The following is a 6,000-nucleotide window of genomic DNA, read 5'->3' as shown; positions in this document are numbered from 1 at the left end:
TCAAAAGCACGATCATTTTAGAGCTCGGATCTGAGCCCTGATCGTCTTAGTACAACACAATTGACATGATGCTTCCCACAGCACATACAGGGTGAAATGTAAAGGCACTGAAACCTGGAAAGCTGCTCCAGCGCATGGAGAAGCTCGGTGTGCAGTCTTGAACAGGAAAGTGGAAATAACGCAGGGCTTTGCAAACTTGTAAAGCATGCAATATGCAATATAGGAGTGGCTGTGACGTTAACAGGTGGATGTGTGCATGAAGAGCAGAGTGGCACAGCCGAAGCTTGCAGATGGATCGAAACCATCCTCTGCTATGTTTCCAATTTGGTTTTCTTTCTTTTCAAAAAGGTCTAAATAAAGTGCAATTTGGAAAGCTGCTAATGGACAATTTCATTCCGCACTCAGGAACAGGAAAGTGGAGATAACGCAGGGCTTCCCAAATGATCACTGATTGCAATTTTAGTTAAATTGAATTTGTAATGTTTGATGCCTTGTAATTACTGTATTCTTGCACATATGTTGTAAGTCGCCCTGGATATGGGCGTCTGCCAAGAAGAAGAAGAAGAAGAAGAAGAAGAAGAAGAATTTGGATTACAAATTCCCTGCCACTTTGCAATGCTGGAATCATGTTCGACCACAGTGAGATATTGTGTGGAAGATGTTTTTAAGTGTTGGTGGTATAGTGTTTAGCATAGCTGCCTTCTAAGCAGTTGACCTGGGTTTGATTCCCGGCCAACGCAGAATACAGTCCTCTCTCTCCGTTCTCAGCTCTCAAGTGTACTCTTTCATGCTGCTTCAAACCCTTTTTGCAAGATCAACGACAAGGTGTTAAGCACTTTACACTGTCAGCTGTGCCATTACTCATGCAACCTTAGGGTTACTGGTTACTGCTGGTGTACAAAACACTGACCCCGACGTCATTTGAACACGCACCCTTGTGATCTAGAGTCAGACGTGCTACCCTTGCCACAAGAGCTCGCTGCTTTCAAGGCTGGTGGTGAAACGCTGCTCTTTAAATTATTATTAGGCTTCCATGCACGAAGTGCTGGAATCCTATTGTTTCTGTTAGGATTTTTATTATTATTATTATTATTATTATTATTATTATTATTATTATTATTATTATTGAAAACTCACGATACTCGCAAGTGTTGTAGACACAACTTATACCTACAAATGCAGTGAAAACTACATGTGTCGGTCACATGGTGCCGCCGCCGTGTTGCGATGAGTGGCGAAATTGTGAAATTCTACAAAAATCTTCTTCTCCAAAACCAACGGACACATGAATATGCCACTTCATACACATGCATACCTTATGCCCCACTGTTACGCTTGTTCATCAGAAGTTGCTCGGTCTCACGCTTTGTCCGCCAGGCTGCGTTTTCTGATTCAAGCTTTGGTGCCTTCTACTCCAAGACACTTATACCCACTGTGACACAAATTGGCATACATGACACTAGTACAGAGGACTACCAAGGTTGTTAAAGGCGAGTTGCCCCAGTGAATAACATGGGTGCTGTGGGCCAATGAAAGAAACAAATACGCCACTTCAGACAAGTTACTCATTTCCTGCACACTGGAATGCAGTACACACATGAAACTCTGCACATATGTTTAAGTCTATACCTTGAATATACAATTGGAAAATGAAGTTTGAAGGCTACACAGTTAAGCCGCAATGCTGGATTTATCATGTGTCCGTGTGCGAAAATGAAAACAGCTAGTACTCCGGAACCCTAAAGCCAAGAGCCATGAAACTTTGCATGTATTACATAGACATTGCTATCTATCATGTCTGCAAGAGGCAAGTGACTGCGTGCAAAGCATGGCAGCCACGAGAAAATGACTGTGCACATATGCAAAATACACATATTTATAAAAGCATTAACTTTGACCCAAGAAAAAATCCCTGAGCCATATTCAAAAACTCAACAAACTTGGTACAATAATACATTACAATGTTATGCTTGACTGTGGTGAGTTTTGTCACCAACGAGGACACCCCGCACTGGTTCCGATGCTGAAGGCCATGTCACACGCAGCAGTGAATATCTACAGAACAGTGAATCCTAAGGTGCTTACATTTTCAATGATTAACACTAGTACAAACATCTGTCAAAGTTGAAAAAGCCAAGTTGATTGGACAAAAAACATGGTTGCTATACACCAATGAAAATGACAGCCTCAACCATATACTGACATTCGTTATGTAGACCTCTACCTCCATCATGTGGACAAACTTGGAAATTGCATTCTGTATCTTCAATGCAGAAAACTTGAAACTTTCAAATGTCCATAAAACGCTTATACATGCATAAAAACTCACGAAACTCACAAGTGATGTGGAAACCACTTATACCTACAAATGCAGTGAAAACTGCACATGCTGGTGTCATGGTGTTGCTAAATATCGTAATAGGAGTCTAAATTGTGAAATGCAACAACATTCTTCTCCACAAATAACGGACACATGCATATGCCACTTCACACACATGCATACCTTATGCCCCACTATTACGCTTGTTCATCAGAAGTTCCCCGGGCGCAATCTTTGTCTGCCATGTAGCATTCTCTGATTCCAGCTTTGGTGCCTTGTAATCCATACCACTTGTACCCACTGTACCACAAATTGGTATGCATGACACTAGTACAGAGTACTACCAAGGTTGTTAAAGGCGAGTTGCCCCAGTGAAAAACATAGGTGCTGTGGGCCCATGGAAAAAACGTATGCGTCGCTTCAGACAAGTATCACATTACCTCTACACTGGAATACAGTACACAGATGAAATTCAGCACCTATGTTTATGTCTGTGCATTGAACATAAAACCTGATAATTAAGATTGTGAGGTACACGGTTAAGCCACATTGTTGGATTTAACATGTGTGCAAAAATGACAACAGCTAGTATGGAATCCTAAAGCCCAGTGCCCTGAAACTTTGCATGTATTACATAAACACTGCTATCTATCACGTCTGCAAGAGACAAGTGACTATGTTCAGCAACATGGCAGCCACAAGAAAATGACTGTGCATGAATGCAAAATACACATACTAACAAAAGCATGATATTGACCCCAGAATAACCTATCAGCAAAATTCAAAAACTCACCAAATTCTGTTACATTATGTCACTTATGACAGCAAATATCTTCAGAACTATAGCCTAATGAACTTAAATTGTCAGTGATTCAACTAGAAGAAAGATCTGTCAAAGTTCATGAAGACAAGTTGATAGGACACAAAATCTTGCTGCTGTACACCAACCAAAATGAAAGCTTCGCATGTCAGCCACATCATGACATTCCTTACGTAGACCTCTACCTCTATCATGAGGCCAAACTTCGGAATTGCAGACTGTATCTTGAATGACACAATTAGAACTTTACATACACTCACCTAAAGGATTATTAGGAACACCATACTAATACTGTGTTTGACCCCCTTTCGCCTTCAGAACTGCCTTAATTCTACATGGCATTGATTCAACAAGGTGCTGAAAGCATTCTTTAGAAATGTTGGCCCATATTGATAGGATAGCATCTTGCAGTTGATGGAGATTTGTGGGATGCACATCCAGGGCACGAAGCTCCCGTTCCACCACATCCCAAAGATGCTCTATTGGGTTGAGATCTGGTGACTGTGGGGGCCAGTTTAGTACAGTGAACTCATTGTCATGTTCAAGAAACCAATTTGAAATGATTCGACCTTTGTGACATGGTGCATTATCCTGCTGGAAGTAGCCATCAGAGGATGGGTAGATGGTGGTCATAAAGGGATGGACATGGTCAGAAACAATGCTCAGGTAGGCCGTGGCATTTAAACGATGCCCAATTGGCACTAAGGGGCCTAAAGTGTGCCAAGAAAACATCCCCCACACCATTACACCACCACCACCAGCCTGCACAGTGGTAACAAGGCATGATGGATCCATGTTCTCATTCTGTTTACGCCAAATTCTGACTCTACCATCTGAATGTCTCAACAGAAATCGAGACTCATCAGACCAGGCAACATTTTTCCAGTTTTCAACTGTCCAATTTTGGTGAGCTTGTGCAAATCGTAGCCTCTTTTTCCTATTTGTAGTGGAGATGAGTGGTACCCGGTGGGGTCTTCTGCTGTTGTAGCCCATCCGCCTCAAGGTTGTACGTGTTGTGGCTTCACAAATGCTTTGCTGCATACCTCGGTTGTAACGAGTGGTTATTTCAGTCAAAGTTGCACTTCTATCAGCTTGAATCAGTCGGCCCATTCTCCTCTGACCTCTGGCATCAACAAGGCATTTTCGCCCCCACAGGACTGCCGCATACTGGATGTTTTTCCCTTTTCACACCATTCTTTGTAAACCCTAGAAATGGTTGTGCGTGAAAATCCCAGTAACTGAGCAGATTGTGAAATACTCAGACTGGCCCGTCTGGCACCAACAACCCTGCCACGCTCAAAATTGCTTAAATCACCTTTCTTTCCCATTCAGACATTCAGTTTGGAGTTCAGGAGATTGTCTTGACCAGGACCACACCCCTAAATGCATTGAAGCAACTGCCATGTGATTGGTTGGTTAGATAATTGCATTAATGAGAAATTGAACAGGTGTTCCTAATAATCCTTTAGGTGAGTGTATATGCTTGAATTAAGTAAAAAATACATTGGCACCTTTCAAAATTGATGCATGCAATCAATAAATTAATATTATACTTCACTGAAATTGAAATACACACTTCAAGTGACAAAATATTGAAAAACTCAAATCTATACTACATTGGATTACAATTGAAAAGTACACATTTAATAACACATGCATTTAAACTACAAATGCCTGTTCAAATTAGTTATTATTATTAGGTTTCCATTCACGAAGTGCTGGAAGCCTATTGTTTTTGTTAGGATTTTTATTATTAGGGGGCCAAGCAACGATGTTGCTGGAACCCTATTGTAATTGCTAGGATGATTATTATTATTAGGGGGCCAAGCAACGATGTTGCTGGTACCCTATTGTAATTGCTAGGATGATTATTATTATTAGGGGGCCAAGCAACGAAGTTGCTGGAACCCTATTGTAATTGTTAGGATTATTATTAGGGGGCCAAGCAACGAAGTTGCTGGAACCCTATTGCTATTATTATTATTATTATTATTATTATTTTTATTATTATTATTATTATTATTATTATTTTTCCGCCGTTTTTTTCAAAAGCCTATAAAACCCAAACCACTCGACGAAAATTCATGAAGCTTCATACAGTGATAGATGGCTATGTAGTGCTATGCCATATGCAATATGGAGGCCATATGTCACATGGTCTGGTGGCCATTGTGGCTTAAGTGACACATTTTGGAAAATCTATAAAAATCTTCTCCGAAGCCACAGACGAGACAGATGTGAAACTTGGTGTGTGATGTTATGTTATGGCCTATATTCAGATTTTTTCAAGACAAGTCGATAAGTCACATGATTTGGCAGCTATATTGGATTGGCCAAGAATCTTCAAAGACCTTCTTCTCCGAAACGGTTGGTCCGATTGATACGAAATTTTCTACAGGTGACCTTAGCTAGCTCCTCTATCAGATTTGATCAAGGCAAGTTGATTGAAGAAACAAGATGGCTGCCATGAGCCAATCAAATTTCAGAGATGGTCAAGTTGGAAATAAATGCATATGGTGCAGTATGGAACTATGTTAGAATGTATTGGACTGTTTAATACTTGACAGGATTGATCCCATGAGCAATATGGTGGTCAATGGCCATTATTATTATTATTATACTTATTTTTTCTTCTCTTCCACCAGAATATGTTCAAATGCCTATAACTTTTGAACCGATGTCTAAAAAGTCACCAAACTTGGCATGGATGTAGGAGTCTATGGTCACTCGATCACAAAATGGCGGCATCAAGTAACACAGTTTGGCAGCCATCTTGATTGTAGTCACAACCAAACATGTCAGTTTTCAAACATCGTTTTCTCAGGAACGGTACAAAGTTGAGATATGAGACTTACAGAAC

Source organism: Amia ocellicauda, chromosome 14, assembly GCF_036373705.1.
Source record: "Amia ocellicauda isolate fAmiCal2 chromosome 14, fAmiCal2.hap1, whole genome shotgun sequence".
NCBI lineage: Eukaryota > Metazoa > Chordata > Actinopteri > Amiiformes > Amiidae > Amia > Amia ocellicauda.
The sequence above is the reverse complement of the archived record's forward strand: the minus strand, read 5'-3'. Positions refer to the sequence as shown.